Consider the following 18,608-nt stretch of genomic DNA (forward strand, 5'->3'; position numbering starts at 1 on the left):
CATATAATCTAAACGTGTACAACTGTCCTGTAGTGTCAAGTGACGTCATGGCCAATTCCTTGGACTTGTGAGCGAGTCGGAGGTTGCTGCAGGAAGGGGAGATCGGAGGTTGGATCTACACCCGGCAGTCTATTGGGGAAACTTCCACTTTTATAAACAAGTGTCGGGCTGCCCTGGTTGAAGAGGATACGAGGTAGGTAATGTCTGCGAGCATTTCCCCCCCCCTTACAAACTAAATTCAATGCAATTGTTGAAAGCTTTTTAAATAGTGGTAGCAAGTTGTACACGGGAGTTATGTTCGCTAGCTGGTAGGCTAACATTAGCAGGCTACATTGATGCCAATGGAGGCTGTCAAAACGCAGGAGACGATTGCCATCACATGTATTCTTCCTTAGGGAAAACCGTAAACACAGCATCCTGGAATGTAGACTTTTGTTCCGATTTTCGCTCAAAGAAATACTCCCTTGTAGAAAACATTGGAAACCGGTAACGTTAATGAGTTCAACATTTAGCTGGACAACTCCATATTTGACACGCTCCGAGACAGAACAGTGTGTGGGTATCACTGAAGGTTCATTACACCGCTCTAGAGTTGTCATTTCCCAGCTGCAGAGCATGCACTGCTGCGTACATCAGATCAGATAATGCGATTCCAGTCGGTTGTTTTATAACCGTTCCAACGAATGGTTCCATTACAATATAATCCTAACAATTATGCACCATCAACGCAATTGCATGAGGATTGATGGAACCCTTGTATCCTGACCGAAATGTTCCGGTTTTGTAGCTCATTCGTTTTCTTCTCACCCAAACACACAGGCAGTACCTGTTCTGTGTGGCAAGAGATTCAACTGAGCAACCAATTGAAGCATGGGCCTGCATCTAGCCTACATATTGCTTAAAAAATAAACAGGAGTTTTCATATAGACACACAGGTACGTGTGCTCTCGTTATGGATTGCATGCCTGTGTTCTCAGATGAGTAATGTCCTAAATCAAAAATGTTACATGGTTACATGAGAATTCAGTGTGTGCAATAGGCTATGCTGTTCTGTGTCTGACAGACCAGACAGACAATTGATGGAAAGAACTAGAGGTGCCAAGTTCACCATTTTCCCATTGATCCCACTGTCTGCAGGCGTTGCCAACAGAAAATGATTTGTCTCCGTTTTTTGAGGGACTTTGATCTTTGGTCATTTCCATCCCTGTTTTATTTTTATGAGAGTGTGAATTGCTATCGGTCACGGTGTTGCTGCTCTTTGTGACAGAGGCGTTGCACCTGTGTTGACATCCTGCTGGTAAAAGTTGAGGGCGTTCAAAGTCCTTTCAGGAAATATTCACTTTACTACCTGGCTCATGCACTGTCGGTTTCACCTTTCTTAAAAAACATTTGAAGACCACTGGAAAGGTCTACTTTTACCCAGTGTATAGCTATTGCTTGTAGGATACAGCAGGCTAAATATCCCCTTTTCTTTTCTGTTATAACCACTGTGGGTCAAGCTTTAACAATGCAAATTCCTCCATATTATTGGACCATTATTGATGTGCAGCAGCAATACAATTATATAAAGGCCATTTGGATTCAATGACTATAAAACACAAGGTTTTTAAAGCTGTAAAGTGCAATCTCACTGGTTTCTTATTTGACTGCTGCCCTCCGTGTCACCATGGGACGAGGGTTATTGTAACCCTTTCATCAGACACTGGTTAACTCCCAAATGGCAGCCTATTTCCTAAATAGTACACTACTATTGACCAGGGGCCCTATGGGAATAGGTTGCCTAACCACCAGTGTGTATGTGGGTGCCAGTGATGACGGAATGGGAACTGCAAAGATCGTGTTTCTGAGGGGTATGATACTCTATGGTGGATTCCATCCAGACCTCATTGGCTCACCCGTGTGCCTTTTGGAATTAGTGGAATGTGAGCTGATTTAGTCATGACCCAGTGAGAAGACTAAAGTCTCTGTTCAGTGTGATGAGGACTGAGGAGTGTCACCTTACACTGTATGAGGTGTGTAGGCTCCCCAGACTCTGCTCCCCAGACTCTGCTCCCCAGACTCTGCTCCCCCAGGTGCTGCATCTGACACCTCTGTCTCTTGTTGTATATTCACACACATTCAAAACTACAGGTCGACCGATTATGATTTTTCAACACCGACACCGATTATTGGAGAACAAAAAAAAGGCATCGGCATTTTTATATATATATTTGTAATAATGGAAATTACAACAATACTGAATGAACAATTAACACTTATTTTTACTTAATATAATACATAAATACAATCAATTTAATCTCAAATAAATAATGAAACATGTTCAATTTGGTTTAAATAATGCAAAAACACAGTGTTGGAGAAGAAAGTAAAAGTGCAATATTTTTTATTTCACCTTTATTTAACCAGGTAGGACAGTTGAGAACAAGTATTCTCATTTACAACTGCGACCTGGCCAAGATAAAGCAAAGCAGTGCGACAAAAACAACAACAACACAGAGTTACACATAAACAAACGTACAGTCAATAACATAAAATACAAATAGAAAATCTATGTACAGTTTGTGCAAAAGTAGAAGAGTAGGGAGGTAGGCAATAAATAGGCCCTAGAGGTGAAATAATTACAATTTTAGCATTAATACTGGAGTGATAGATGTGCATATGATGATGAGCAAGAGGGTAAGTAATAATATGGGGATGAGGTAGTTGGGTGTGCTATTTACAGATTGGCTGTGTACAGGTACAGTGATCGGTAAGCTGCTCAGACAGCTGATGCTTAAAATTAGAGAGGGAGATATGTCTCCAGCTTCAGTGATTTTTGCAATTCATTCCAGTCATTGGCAGCAGAGAACTGGAAGGAAAGGCGGCCAAAGGAAGTGTTGGCTTTGGGGATGATCAGTGCAATATACCTGCTGGAGCGCGTGCTATGGGTGGGTGTTGCTATGGTGACCGGTGAGCTGAGATAAGGCGGGGCTTTACCTAGCAAAGACGTATAGATGACCTGGAGCCAGTGGGTTTGGCGACGGATATGTAGTGAGGGCCAGCCAACGAGAGCAAACAGGTCGCAATGGTGGGTAGTATATGGAGCTTTGGTGACAAAATGGATGGCGCTGTGATAGACAACATCCAGTTTGCTGAGTAGAGTGTTGGGGGCTATTTTGTAAATGACATCGCCGAAGTCAAGGATCGGTAGGATAGTCAGTTTTACAAGAGTATGTTTGGCGGCATGAGTGAAGGAGGCTTTGTTGCGAAATAGGAAGCCGAGTCTAGATTTAATTTTGGATTGGAGATGCTTAATGTGAGTCTGGAAGGAGAGTTTACAGTCTAACCAGACACCTAGATATTTGTAGTTGTCCACGTATTCTAAGTCAGAACCGTCCAGAGTAGTGACGCTAGTCGGGCGGGAGGGTGCAGACAGCAATCGGTTGAAGAGCATGCACTTAGTTTTACTAGCATTTAAAAGCAGTTGGAGGCCACGGAAGGAGTGTTGTATAGCGTTGAAGCTCGTTTGTTAGCAAAGTGTCCAAAGAAGGGCCAGATGTATACAGAATGGTGTCGTCTGCGTAGAGATGGATCAGAGAATCACCAGCAGCAAGAGCGAAATCATTGATATATACAGAGAAAAGAGTCGGCCCGAGGAATTGAACCCTGTGGCACCCCCATAGAGAGACTGCCAGAGGTCCGGACAACAGGCCCTCTGATTTGATACACTGAACTCTATCTGAGAAATAGTTGGTGAACCAGGCGAGGCAGTCATTTGAGAAGCCAAGGCTATTGAGTCTGCCGATAAGAATACAGTGATTGACAGAGTCGAAAGCCATGGCCAGGTCAATGAAGACGGTTGCACAGTACTGTCTTTTATCGATGGCGGTTATGATACCGTTTAGGACCTTGAGCGTAGCTGAGGTGCACCCATGACCAGCTCGGAAACTAGATTGCATAGTGGAGAAGGTACGGTGGGATTCAAAATGGTCGGTGATCTGTTTATTAACTTGGCTTTCGAAGAGTTTAGAAAGGCAGGGCAGGATGGATATAGGTCTAACAGTTTGGGTCTAGAGTGTCTTCCCTTTTGAAGAGGGGGATGACCGTGGCAGCTTGCCAATCTTTGTGGATCTCAGACGATACGAAAGAGAGGTTGAATAGTCTAGTAATAAGGGTTGCAACAATTTTGGCGGATAATTTTAGAAAGAGAGGGTCCAGATTGTCTAGCCCAGCTGATTTCTAGGGATCCAGATTTTGCAGTTCTTTCTTAACATCAGCTGTCTGGATTTCTGCCATGTAAAAATGCTAACGTTTACGTTCCTTGCTCAGAACATGAGAACATATGAAAGCTGGTGGTTCCTTTTAACATGAGTCTTCAATATTCACAGTCAAGTTTTAGGTTGTGGTTATTGTAGGAATTATGACGCGTCGACTATTTCTCTCTCTACCATTTGTATTTCATATACCTTTTGACTATTGAATGTTCTTATAGGCACTTTAGTATTGTCAACCTAATCTCGGGAGTTCATAGGCTTGAAGTCATAAACAGCGCTGTGCTTCAAACATTGCTAAGAGCTGCTGGCAAACGCAGTAAAGTGCTGTTTGAATGAATGCTTATGAGCCTGCTGCTGCCTACCACCTCTGTCAGACTGCTCTATCAAATCATAGACTTAATTATAATAAACACACAGAAATACGAGCCCTTGGTCATTAATATGGTCAAATCCAGAAACTATAATTTCAAAAACAAAAAGTTTATTCTTTCAGTGAAATACGGAACCGTTCCGTATTTTATAGAATGGGTGGCAACCCTAAGTCTAAATATTGCTGTCATAATTATGTACAATTCTGGCAAATTAATTACGGCCTTTGTTAGAAAGAAATGGTCTTCACACAGTTCGCAACGAGCCAGGCAGCCAAAACTGCTGCATATACTCTGACTCTGCTTACACTGAACGCAAGAGAAGTGACACAATTTCCCTAGTTAATATTGCCTGCTAACATGCATTTCTTTTAACTAAATATGCAGGTTTAAAAAAATATATACTTCTGTGTATTGATTTTAAGGAAGGCATTGATGTTTATGGTTAGGTACATTTGTGCAACGTTTGTGCTTTTTTCGTGAATGTGCTTTAGTTAAATCATCACCCGTTTGGCAAAGGTGAAATAGGCTGTAGTTCGATGATAAATTAACAGGGACCGCTTTGATTATATGCAACCCAGGACAAGCTAGTTAACCTAGTAATATCATCAACCATGTGTAGTTAGCTAGTGATTATGTGAAGATTGTTTTTTATAAGATAAGTTTAATGCTAGCTAGCAACTTATCTTGGCTCCTTGCAGCCACAAGGTCCTTTTGATACTGCACTCGCGTAACAGGTGGTCAGCCTGCCACGCAGTCTCCTTGTGGATTGCAATGTAATCGGCCATAATCTGCGTCCAAAAAGGCTGTTTTCAAGTTTTCACAACAATTGGTAATCGGCCCTAATTAATCGGCCATGCCGATTAATCGGTCGAACTCTATTCAAAACCCCACCAAACCAGCTTTGTTGTGTATGATCAGGGTTGTAAATGGGAGCGCAATGGAGGTTTGAGCTTTGGCTGTAAAAGGCTAGTAGTTTTATGTTTTTCTCTCATTTTGCTATTAGCACACAGAACAACAAACTAGGTTCTATAGTAGGTAGGCTATGTAGTGGAAATTATGTGCCGTGAGCTGTTTCTATTGATCTGATATGAAGGATGACACCATCATGGAATGTTTTATTTCTTCCCTTTCCAGACCAAATGGCTGAGGTGAGCCTCTGTACTGACTGAGCCTCTACTGTCTATGACAGGCATACTTGGCATGGGTCTTTTATCACATCACACTGTTGAGTCTTGCGAGTGGGCTCGAATCTTCAGTTCATTCATACATTTTTCTCCCTCCATGTCTCCGCTGTGAACTTGGCCTGATTGCATAACTTCATGCCTTAAGTGATTTAGCCGGCAACATAGATGCAAATGAACCCAGCCCATCATTAAGCTAGATAGTCAGTGTAACCATAGTGACATACCTCGTCCCTGGTGCCAGTACTATAGATCAGGTGTTTCTGACCTTTGAAAACTCAACCCAAGGCCTCCTTAAGGAATGGAGTTATGCTCTCTCTTACTCCGTAATAGAGATCACATTTATTTATAAAGCCCTTTTTACATCAGTTGATGTCACAAAGGGCTATACAGAAACCCAGCCTAAAAGCCCAATCAGCAAGCAATGCAGATGTAGAAGCACGGTGGCTAGGAAAAACTCCCTAGAAAGTCAGGAACCTAGGAGGAAACGGAGAGGGAAACTTTGACCCATATTAAACCGGCACTCTCCCTAGTCCCAACCCTGTGACATAAAAGCAAATATTATAGACTACAGTCTGTTTCTTTTGTTTTTTTTCTGTTGTCATTGAGGGCCATTTTTTGGCAATTTTTATACGCAGAAACATTATGGTTCTCTGTTCTATAGATGGAATAGTGGGACATTTTGCCTCACCAATGGGATGAGCATTCAGCATTCACTGTTATTATTTTAAATCAGAATTTAGCTGCAGCATCAATAATTCACTGTCTCTATGTTGTAACTTTAATGGGTTACAGAGTTAATGTTTAAGTTAATATCTTTAGATACAGCTCAATTAATTTTCTTTAGAGTTGTTTACATATGTAATTGTATTCGAATTTATGTGTTGGAGATTGAGAGAACTACATACATATTTTTGTTGTATTGGATTATGCTTTTGACTGCAAGTTCCAGAATGCCTTGCGACAGGAAGTAGAGAAAGAACGCGGCAGTTATGTACAAGTGACAAGTGATTATCCTGACTTTCGCTAGCAACTTTCTTTTATTGTTTTGTAGAATCTAAAGTTGTTAAATGTAACGTGAACTAATAGAAGCTTTCATTTCAAACCCGACGTCCTGAGTCATTACTTTGGAGATAGTTATTTTATACTCTATGGCCATGGATCATGTATAGCTTTTACTAATCCTGCGTCTCCCCTGTGTTGCTATTCCTCCTGTACCGATGCTGAAACTTAACTAGTACTTTTAAGAGACACAGTGGGATAAGCAGCTTGGGGCCTCCAGACTCTGGCTGGATCCCAAATGGCACCCTATTCCCTACATACTATAGTGCACTACTTTTGACCAGGGCCCATAGTTTTGTACACTATATAGGGAATAGGGTGCCATTTGGGACTCAGAGAGTGTGTGTGTCTGCTTGGGCCTAATGTGGTTCAAGCTATCTGTGTGTAGAGAGAGAGAGAGAGGCCACCACTGTTTTCCTGCCAGTTCCATTTGGCTCCAGTCATTGTCTCAAAGTGTTTTCCATGTTCTCGTTGGCTAGATAAGATGGATGGGCTCTTGGGAAATGGCAACTCCTGGTTCTCAGTGCCTCTCTGACTTGCTATCTGAGTGTCTTCAGACCGTGACACCACCGAGGCTTCCTCTCTATTCATTGTCTGGTGGCTGTGGAGTGTCTCTGTTGAGTCCCAAATGGTACCATATTCCCTAATATAGTGCGCTACCCTATGTGCCCTGGTCAAAAGTAGTGCACTACAAAGGCTTTGTGTGGTATGTGCACATTGAATAATCAGTGGTGTATCTGTGTCGGGATGACATCACATAGCAGAGAGATTACTGTACGCCTGAAAAGAGAAGATTGTGGGAACGAGATTTGTGCTGTCTGTGTAGCTCTCGAGGGACTGGCCGTAGGGGGATGTTGTCTTAGGGTTTAGTTGACAAAGGACAGACTGCACAGACTGGGTCCTAGTAAAGGCTCCTTTTGAGTGTGTGGAATCCTTAGTTGAGATCCATGCGAGTTGCTCAAACGTTTTGAGTAGGCCTAAATTATGGAAATGGAAGATGGGCTACGATTTATGCCAATATGATGATGATGATGATGATAGCTCATAGTGATGGGGGGGGATTGATACAGTTACATATCGTAATATTATTTGAGACAATATTATACCGATACTTTGACTAAAAGTATAGATTTGTTAAAATATGATTTATTATTATTCGTTGTTATTGTTAGGTATTAACTCATATTATCCATCCTATAGCTTGTTCTCCATCTTCTTTTTAAATAGTGAGCCAACATGATTTCAGCACATTTCCATGACTGATCAAAGCAATTTTTTTTCATCCTCTGTCATGTCTCTCTGCAGCAGACATATAGTGAGCAATATGTTTTGGAACATTAAATCGCAATAAAATCACAGTATCGAATCGCAATACATATAGAATCATGACAATCACAATGCATATCTTACCGGCACCTACAGTTCCTTCAGAAAGTATTCACACCCCTTGACTTTTTGTTGTGTTATTGATTACATTTAGATTTTGTCACTGGCCTACACACAATACCCCATAATGTCAAAGTGGAATTATGTTTTTAGAAATTTGTAGTAATTAATGAAAAATGAGAAGCTGAAATGTCTTGAATCAATAAGTATTCAACTCCTTTGTTACGGCAAGACAAAATACGTTCAGGGGTGAAAATGTGCTCAACAAGTCACATAAGTTGCATGGACTCTGTGTAATAATAGTGTTTTAACATGATTTTTTAAAATGACAACCAGTTCTCTGTACCTCACACACACTGAGTCGTTCAAAACATTAAGAACACCTGCTCTTTCTATCACAGACTGACCAGGTCAATTCAGGTGAAAGCTATGATCTCTTATTATTGTCACTTGTTAAATCCACTTCAATCAGTGTAGATGAAGAAGAGACCGGTTAAAGAAGGATTTTTAAGCCTTGAGACAACTGAGACATGGATTGTGTATTTGTGCCATTCAGAGGGTGAATGGGCAAGACAAAAGATTTCAGTGCATTTGAATGGGGTATGGTAGTAGGTGCCAGGCGCACTGGTTTAAGTGTGTCAAGAGCTGCAACGTTGCTGGGTTTTTCACGCTCAACAATTTCCCATGTGTATGAAGATGGGTCCTCCACCCAAAGGACATCCAGCAAACTTGACACAGCTGTGGGAAGCATTGCAGTCAACATGGGCCGACATCCCTGTGGAACGCTTTCGACACCTTGTGTAGTCCATGACCCAACGAATTGAGGCTGTTCTGTGGTCAAAAAGGGTGGGGTGCAACTCAATATTACGATGGTATCCTTAATGCTTTGTACACTCAGTGTCAAATAATTTAAACACCAATTCGACCACAAAGACCAGGGAGGTTTTCCAATGCCTCGCGAAGAATGGCACATATTGGTAGATGGCTAAAATAAAAAAAGCAAACATTAAAAATCCCTTTGAGCATGTTGACGTTCATAATTACACTTTGGATGGTGTATTAATACACCCAGGCACTACAAAGATACAGGAGTCCTTCCTAACTCAGATGCCGGAGAGGAAGGAAACCGCTCAGGGATTTCACAATGAGGCCAATGGTGACTTGAAAACAGTTAGAGTTTGATTGGTTGAGATAGAACTGAGGATGGATCAACAACATTGTAGTGAATCCACAATAATGACTTAAATGACTGAGTGAAAAGAAGACGCCTGTACAGAATAAAAGTCTTCAAAACATACATCCTATTTGCAATACGGCACTAAAGTAAAACTGCAAAAAAATGTGGCAAAGTAAGGAACTTTATAAAGCGTTATGTTTGGGGCAAATCCAACGCATCACGGAGTACCACTCTTCATATCAGCAAGCATGGTGGTGGCTGCATCATGTTATGGATATGCTTTTCCTAGAGGGAAATCTGATTCTGTCTACTTTCCAACAGACACTGGGAGACATTAACCTTTCAGCAGGACAATAACCTAAAACACAAGACCAAATATACACAAGTTGCTTACCAAGACGACATTGAACGTTCATGAGTGGCCTAGTTACAATTTTGATTTAAATCGGGCTTTAAAATCTATGGCAAGACTTGAAAATGGTTGTCTAGCAATGATCAACAACCAACTTGACAGAGTTAGAATACTTTTTTTAAAGAATAATGTGCAAATATTGTACAATCCCGGTGTGCAAAGCACTTAGACTTACCCAGAAAGACTCACAGCTGTAGCCTAATCTCTGCCAAAGGTGATTCTAATGTATTGAATCAGGAGTGTGAATACTTATGTAAATAAGGTATTTTTGAATTTAATTTTCAATACATTTGCTACTATTTCTAAAAACATGTTTTCACTTTGTCCAGTATGGGGTGTTGTGTTTAGGTGGGTGTTTTTTGTTGTTGTCCATTTTGAATTCAGGCTGTAACACAACAAAGTGGAATAATTCAAGGTGTATGAAGGCACTGTAAGTGTCGTGATCATATCGAGAGGTCTCTGGCAATCCCCAGCCAAAGTAGTGCACGACTCATGAGTAGCATGATTGGAAATAAAATACAACAGAATGTGAACTCAATGTGAACTTCAAAAGGTTTAGGCTTCTTGTTGGAGGAGTTTGAATGCTCCTGGAAGCTCTGGTACCATAAGGCTGGATACATTCAAAGTGAATTCACACTGAAGAGTAACACGTTAAGCTCCTTTTCATTGTCTTACTGATACTTTAATTACAGATAAGAATGTGTGACCTGGATGCCACCCTGCCCTTTGTCAGTTTGACTTGTTATAGATAGATTTATTTGACAATTCAAAAGATAATACAACCACATGTCGATAATGTAATGACAATCTTATTTTGAAAAAGTATTTCCGTTGTGGTCCTCTTAAATAAATGGTTAAAACATTAACAATCATAAACATAGTAGGCTTAAGCTAGACAGTAGACAATGCAGTGCAGTGATGATCAAATCCCCTAGTCCAGGGGTTCTCAACTTTTTGGGTCCGGGGACCCTGTTGTGATAGCAAATTCATCTGGGACCCCTCATAACTCCAGTGAAATAACATAGCGTACAAGGAGTTTTACTATGACTTCGGTAGTGCATGGCCTGAAAAAACAAGTCTCATGCCCTGGGAAGGAACATCTTAAAGGCACACTTCTTGGCATTGGGGAGAAAGTTGTGTAGTTTTCAAGCACATTTCCTGCAATTTTAAAAAAGAAATGCCATGAGTCAGAACATTTTTTTAAGCTTAAATTACAGCGCATTTACAGTTTCTATAAGAAAGTCTATACCACTTTGAACTTTATTTTCACATTTTATTGTGTTTCAAAGTGGGATTGATCTACACAAAATTCTCAGTCAAAGGGAAAATACAATTCTACAAATGTTTTAAATGAATAAAAATGCTATAATTATTGACCCCCTTTGTTTAGGCAAGTCTAAATGGGTTCAGAAGTAATATTTGGCTAAACACATCACATAATAAATGATATAGACTCTGTGAAGTAATAAGCTGTAAAACAGAAAAATAGACAAATATAGGGCATTACAACCATGAATAACATCAATTCACCTAAGTTTAGATGAGGATAAACTCATGCAATACAAATGATATTTACCTGAATTGCTGGCAGCGGTCTGAAGTACGGAGTCAGGTGATGTTGCCAGCCATATCTTTCCACCAGCACCATACCATCCTCTAGTCGTCCAACCAGCTGTGCTGATGCTGAAAGACTATTTTATCAATATTTTATCGTTCCGGCCATTATTATGAGCTGTCCTCCCCTCAGCAGCCTCCTGTGTACTGCGTAGATCATACACGTAGCTAGCTAGCGAGCCAGCCGGGGCGGCGGTGTTGTTGAGTGCAGTATCAACACTTTTGCAGTTCTCCACGGCTGTCTTTTGTTTTATTTTACCACAGTAGCAAGGATGATCTACATACTGAGCAGCTCGTGTTATAGACAGAAGCCTGAGGTATGGCAGACCAATCAGAGCAGATCTCTTGGCATGCCCATCCATTATCTCAGCCAATCATGACTAGGTTCCAGTCCTTTTCCGTGGCTCAACCAACTAGGCTTGTAATTGTACCATTTTTATTCGGTTTAACAGATGACGTACAAGTTTTGTTATTAAGGCACATCAAAGTTCACATGTTCAAGATGGCATTATTGCAACAACAAAAAAATGCATTTTGATGCAAATGTTCAAATGCTTCCTGTGAAGTAGTGACGTCCGTCATACGCCCAGCTTTCTGAAACGGGTCCCTATTAAGGTTGACATGTTTTTTGAATGACGACCTCTTCCTCTGTCCCCCATACATATAACATATTTAAGGTCCCTCAGTCAAGTATTGAATTTCAAGCACAAATTCAACTACGAAAACCAGGGAGCTTTTTGAAAGCCTCATAATGATAGGCAGTGATTGGTAGATGGGTAACAGCAAATCAATATATGGATGATATCTTTAAGCTTAGTCAAATTAATAATTATGCTGTGGATGATGTATTAAACCAACCAGACACATCAATTATGCAGTCATCCTTCTGAACTGCAGGACAGGAAGGAAACTTAGGGATGTCCCCATGAGTCCATTGGTGACAGTTCAATGTCTGTGATGGGAGAAACCTGAGGATAGATGAACAACATTGTAGTGACTCCACAATAATTACCTAAAATGACAGAGTGAAAATAAGAATACAAAATATTCCAAAACATGCATATGTATGCAACAAGACACTAAAGTAATACTGCTGAAAAACACTGCATAGGAATACACTTTTTGGCCTAAATGCAAGGTGTTATGTTTGGGGCAAATCCAACACCACACATCACTGAAAATCCTAAAGGAAAACCTGCTTCAGTCTACTTTACAACAGACACTGGGAGAGGGATTCAGCTTTCAGAAGGAGAATAACCTACAACACAAAGCCAAATATACACGGGAGTTGCTTATCAAAAAGACAGTGAATGTCCCTGAGTGGCCAAGTTACAGTTTTGACATAAATATGCTTGAAAATCTACGGCAAGACTTGAAAATTGCTGTCTAGCCATGATCCCCCAACATCTTGACAGAGCTTGAAGACTTTTGAAAAGAATAATGGGAAAATATTGCACAATACAGGTGTGCAAAGCTCTTATGAGACTTACCTAAGAAGACTCACAGCTATAATCACTGCCACAGGTGTTTCTAACGTGTATTGACTCGGTGAATACTTATCTAATAAAAATATATATTCCACTTTGACATTAGAGTTTTTGGTGTATATTGTTGCCAAAAAAAGATCATTAAAACAATTTTAATCCCAATTTGTAACACAATAAAATGTAAAGAAATCCAGGGGCACTTCCTATAGGCAGTGTGTGTACCAAAAATATTTTTTGGGGGGAATACAAGAAGTATTAAGTGGAAAATACTGTAGATGGCAATCTCCATGTGAGCCTCCCAGGCCCATGTTGCCCAGGGTTAAGAACAGAAATTGTAGATTGATAATATTACATTGACTTGTATTACACCCTCTAAACTTATTCCACGTATCCCTTGTAACACATTTTGGCCATCTTTTGTTGTTGATAGTACTTGTGTATATATAAGATGATAAAAAAAAATATATATATATATACACACACACACACACACAGTACCAGTCAACAGTTTGGACACACCTACTCATTCAAGGGTTTTTCATTATTTTTTACAATTTTCTACATTGTGGAATAATATTGAAGACATCAAAACTATGGAATCATGTAGTAACCAAAAAAGTGTTTAACCTCTTACATCTAGACGTTCCGCTAGCGGAACACCTGCTCCAATATCCAATGATAGGCGTGGCGCGAATTACAAATTCCTCAAAAATACAAAAACTTAAATTTTTCAAACATATGACTATTTCACAGCATTTTAAGACAAGACTCTCCTTTATCTAACCACACTGTCCGATTTCAAAAAGGCTTTACAGCGAAAGCAAAACATTAGATTATGTCAGCAGAGTACCAAGCCAGAAATAATCAGACACCCATTTTTCAAGCTAGCATATAATGTCACAAAAACCCAGAAGACAGCTAAATGCAGCACTAACCTTTGATGATCTTCATCAGATGACACACCTAGAACATTATGTTATACAATACATGCATGTTTTGTTCAATCAAGTTCATATTTATATCAAAAAACAGCTTTTTACATTAGCATGTGACGTTCAGAACTAGCATACCCCCCGCAAACTTCCGGGGAATTTGCTAACAATTTACTATATTACTCACGATAAACATTCACAAAAAGCATAACAATTATTTTAAGAATTATAGATACAGAACTCCTCTATGCACTCGATATGTCCGATTTTAAAATAGCTTTTTGGTGAAAGCACATTTTGCAATATTCTAAGTACATAGCCCAGCCATCACGGGCTAGCTATTTAGACACCCGGCAAGTTTAGCCTTCACCAAAATCAGATTTACTATTATAAAAGTTTGATTACCTTTTGTTGTCTTCGTCAGAATGCACTCCCAGGACTGCTACTTCAATAACAAATGTTGGTTTGGTCCAAAATAATCCATCGTTATATCCGAATAGTGGCGTTTTGTTCGTGCGTCCCAGACACTATCCGAAATGGTAAATCAGGGTCGTGCGCATGGCGCAATTCGTGACAAAAAAATTCTAAATATTCCATTACCGTACTTCGAAGATTGTCAACCGCTGTTTAAAATCAATTTTTATGCAATTTATCTCGTAAAAAAGCGATAATATTCTGACCGGGAATCTCCTTTTCGGCAAACAGAGGAAAAATCACAAAGACGGGGGCGGCCAGGGCACGCGCCTAAGCCCACAGTCCCTTGATCGGCCACTTGAGAAAGGCGATAATGTGTTTCAGCCTGGGGCTGGGATGACGACATTCAGGTTTTTCCCGGGCTCTGAGCGCCCATGGAAGACGTAGGAAGTGTCACGTTAGAGCAGAGATCCTTTGTAAAAGATAGAGATGGCAAAGAAGTTCAAGAAATGGTCAGACAGGCCACTTCCTGTAAAGGAATCTCTCAGGTTTTGACCTGCCATTTGAGTTCTGTTATACTCACAGACACCATTCAAACAGTTTTAGAAACTTTGGAGTGTTTTCTATCCAAAGCCAATAATTATATGCATATTCTAGTTACTGAGCAGGAGTAGTAACCAGATTAAATCGGGTACGTTTTTTTATCCAGCCGTGAATATACTGCCCCCTAGGCATAACAGGTTAACAAATCAAAATATATTTATATTTGAGATTCTTCAAAGTAGCCACACTTTGCCTTGATGACATCTTTGCACACTCTTTGCATTCTCTCAACCAGCTTCATGAGGTAGTCACCTGGAATGCATTTAAATTCACAGGTGTGCCTTGTTAAAAGTGAATTTGTGGAATTTCTTTCCTTAATGCGTTTGATATACAGAAGATGGCCCTATTTGGTAAAAGACCAAGTCCTTATTATGGCAAGAACTGCTCAAATAAGCTAAGAGAAATGTCAGTCCATCATTACTTTAGTTGGACCGCAGAGTGAAGGAAAAGCAGCCAACAAGTGCTCAGCATATGTGGGAACTCCTTCAAGACTGTTGGAAAATCATTCCAGGTGAAGCTGGTTGAGATAATGCCAAGAGTGTGCAAAGCTGTCATCAAGACAAAGGGTGGCTACTTTGAAGAATCTCAAATATATAACACATATTTTGACTTGTATAACACTTTTTGTGCTACATGATTCCGTGTTATTTCATAGTTTTGATGTCTTCACTATTATTCTGCAATGTAGAAAATAGTAATACAAAAAATACAGATAAACCCTTGAGTGAGTGTGTGTGTGTGTGTGTGTGTGTGGTGTTTTATTTATATATATATATATATATATATATATATATATATATATATATATATATATACTGCTCAAAAACATAAAGGGAACACTTAAACAACACAATGTAACTCCAAGTCAATCACACTTCTGTGAAATCAAACTGTCCACTTAGGAAGCAACACTGATTGACAATAAATTTCACATGCTGTTGTGCAAATGGAATAGACAACAGGTGGAAATTATAGGCAATTAGCAAGACACCCCACGCACATCAATGCGAACTGTGGCAAGAAGGTTTGCTGTGTCTGTCAGCGTAGTGTCCAGAGCATGGAGGCGCTACCAGGAGACAGGCCAGTACATCAGGAGACATGGAGGAGGCCGTAGGAGGGCAACAACCCAGCAGCAGGACCGCTACCTCCGCCTTTGTGCAAGGAGGAGCAGGAGGAGCACTGCCAGAGCCCTGCAAAATGACCTCCAGCAGGCCACAAATGTGCATGTGTCTGCTCAAACGGTCAGAAACAGACTCCATGAGGGTGGTATGAGGGCTCGACGTCCACAGGTGGAGGTTGTGCTTACAGCCCAACACCGTGCAGGACGTTTGGCATTTGCCAGAGGACACCAAGATTGGCAAATTCGCCACTGGCGCTCTGTGCTCTTCACAGATGAAAGCAGGTTCACACAGATGAAAGCAGGTTCACACTGAGCACGTGACAGACGTGACAGAGTCTGGAGACGCCGTGGAGAACTTTCTGCTGCCTGCAACATCCTCCAGCATGACCGGTTTGGCGGTGGGTCAGTCATGGTGTCGGGTGGCATTTCTTTGGGGGGCCGCACAGCCCTCCATGTGCTCGCCAGAGGTAGCCTGACTGCCATTAGGTACCGAGATGAGATCCTCAGACCCCTTGTGAGACCATATGCTGGTGCGGTTGGCCCTGGGTTCCTCCTAATGCAAGACAATACTAGACCTCATGTGGCTGGAGTGTGTCAGCAGTTCCTGCAAGAGGAAGGTATTGATGCTATGGACTGGCCCGCCCGTTCCCCAGACCTGAATCCAATTGAGCACATCTGGGACATCATGTCTCGCTCCATCCACCAACGTCACGTTGCACCACAGACTGTCCAGGAGTTGGCGGATGCTTTAGTCCAGGTCTGGGAGGAGATCCCTCAGGAGACCATCCGCCACCTCATCAGGAGCATGCCCAGGCGTTGTAGGGAGGTCATACAGGCACGTGGAGGCCACACACACTACTGAGCCTCATTTTGACTTGTTTTAAGGACATTTCATCAAAGTTGGATCAGCCTGTAGTGTGGTTTTCCACTTTAATGTGTGATTGGAGTGTGACTCCAATTCCAGACCTCCATGGGTTGATAAATTGGATTTCCATTTATTATTTTTGTGTGATTTTGTTGTCAGCACATTCAACTATGTAAAGAAAAAAGTATTTAATAAGATGATTTCTTTCATTCAGATCTAGGATGTGTTGTTTAAGTGTTCCCTTTATTTTTTGGAGCAGTGTATATATATATATATACTGCTCAAAAACATAAAGGGAACACTTAAACAACACAATGTAACTCCAAGTCAATCACACTTCTGTGAAATCAAACTGTCCACTTAGGAAGCAGCACTGATTGACAATAAATTTCACATGCTGTTGTGCAAATGGAATATATATATATATATATATATATATATATATATATATATATATATATATATATATATATATAGAACACTTGCCCTTCTCAATGCTTAGCCTGAAATGGTGCTCAGTTCATTAGGGGCTACAATTTTTTTGTGGTTTAAGATAATTAGGATAACAATCGATGTTGCTTATGCACTGCACTTACAGTTGAAGTCGGAAGTTTACATACACCTTAGCCAAATACATTTAAACTCAGTTTTTCACAATTCCTGACATTTAATCCTAGTAAAAATTCCTGTTTTAGGTAATTTAGGATCACCACTTTATTTTAAGAATGTGAAATATCAGAATATTAGTAGAGAGAATGATTGATTTTATTTCAGCTTTTATTTCTTTCATCACATTCCCAGTGGGTCAGAAGTTTACATACACTCAATTAGTATTTGGTAGCATTGCCTTTAAATTGTTTAACTTGGGTCAAACGTTTTGGGTAGCCTTCCACAAGCTTCCCACATTCCTCCTGATAGAGCTGGTGTAACTGAGTCAGGTTTGTAGGCCTCGTTGCTCGCACACACTTTTTCAGTTCTGTCCACAGGATAGAAAATGTTTCTCCCAGGGATGAACCAGACTTGTGGAGGTCTACAATTTTTTTTCTGAGGTCTTGGCTGATTTCTTTTGATTTTCTCATGATGTCAAGCAAAGAGGCACTGAGTTTGAAGGTAGGCCTTGAAATACATCCACAGGTACACCTCCAATTGACTCAAATGATGTCACTTAGCCTATCAGAAGCTTCTAAAGCCATGACATTTTCTGGAATTTTCCAAGCTGTTTAAAGGCACAGTCAACTTAGTGTATCTAAACTTTTGACCCACTGGAATTGTGATACAGTGAAATGATCTGTAAATAATTGTTGGAAAAATGACTTGTCATGCACAAAGTAGATGTCCTAACCGACTTGCCAAAACTATAGTTTAACAAGAAATTTGTGAAGTAGTTGAGAAACGAGTTTTAATGACTCCAATTCTGTAGCGGTACTTATGTAAACTTCCGACTTCAACTGTATAAAATAGGAGTAAGGCCTATAGGAAGGAATGGATGTGATACATATGCCTAGTTTGCCACAGGACCTGTAGAATTTGTCCAATGTTTATTTTAAGTGGCAGAGTCCCTCTGAAAACAGTTTATTGGCATTAGACTTCGACTTGAAGAAGAGGATTCTTGTCAATCTTTAAGCTGTGTAACAGGGTTGTAGGTTGAAGTTATGCTTTGGATTCACCGCATCTGCCGACCTCATCAAAACCAAGTTCGCTGAACTGGGAGGGAGTTTACACAATAGAGTC

At 40.5% G+C, this 18,608-nt stretch overlaps 1 protein-coding gene across 6 annotated transcripts in view; it reads left to right on the forward strand.

Moving 5' to 3' along the window:
* Nucleotides 1-18,608, forward strand: part of LOC106571274 (unconventional myosin-VI) — a 136,875-nt gene continuing 118,267 nt past the window's right edge. For 4 of the 6 annotated variants that reach the window (XM_014144128.2, XM_045695626.1, XM_045695627.1 and 1 more), the window contains exon 1: nucleotides 1-193. The gene's annotated coding sequence lies outside the window, so the exon portion shown is untranslated. Of the gene's footprint in view, nucleotides 198-18,608 lie in introns of all 6 variants that reach the window. The other 2 variants (XM_014144131.2, XM_014144132.2) reach the window with 2 other exon arrangements.

The sequence above is a fragment of the Salmo salar genome, chromosome ssa15, assembly GCF_905237065.1.
Source record: "Salmo salar chromosome ssa15, Ssal_v3.1, whole genome shotgun sequence".
Lineage (NCBI taxonomy): Eukaryota > Metazoa > Chordata > Actinopteri > Salmoniformes > Salmonidae > Salmo > Salmo salar.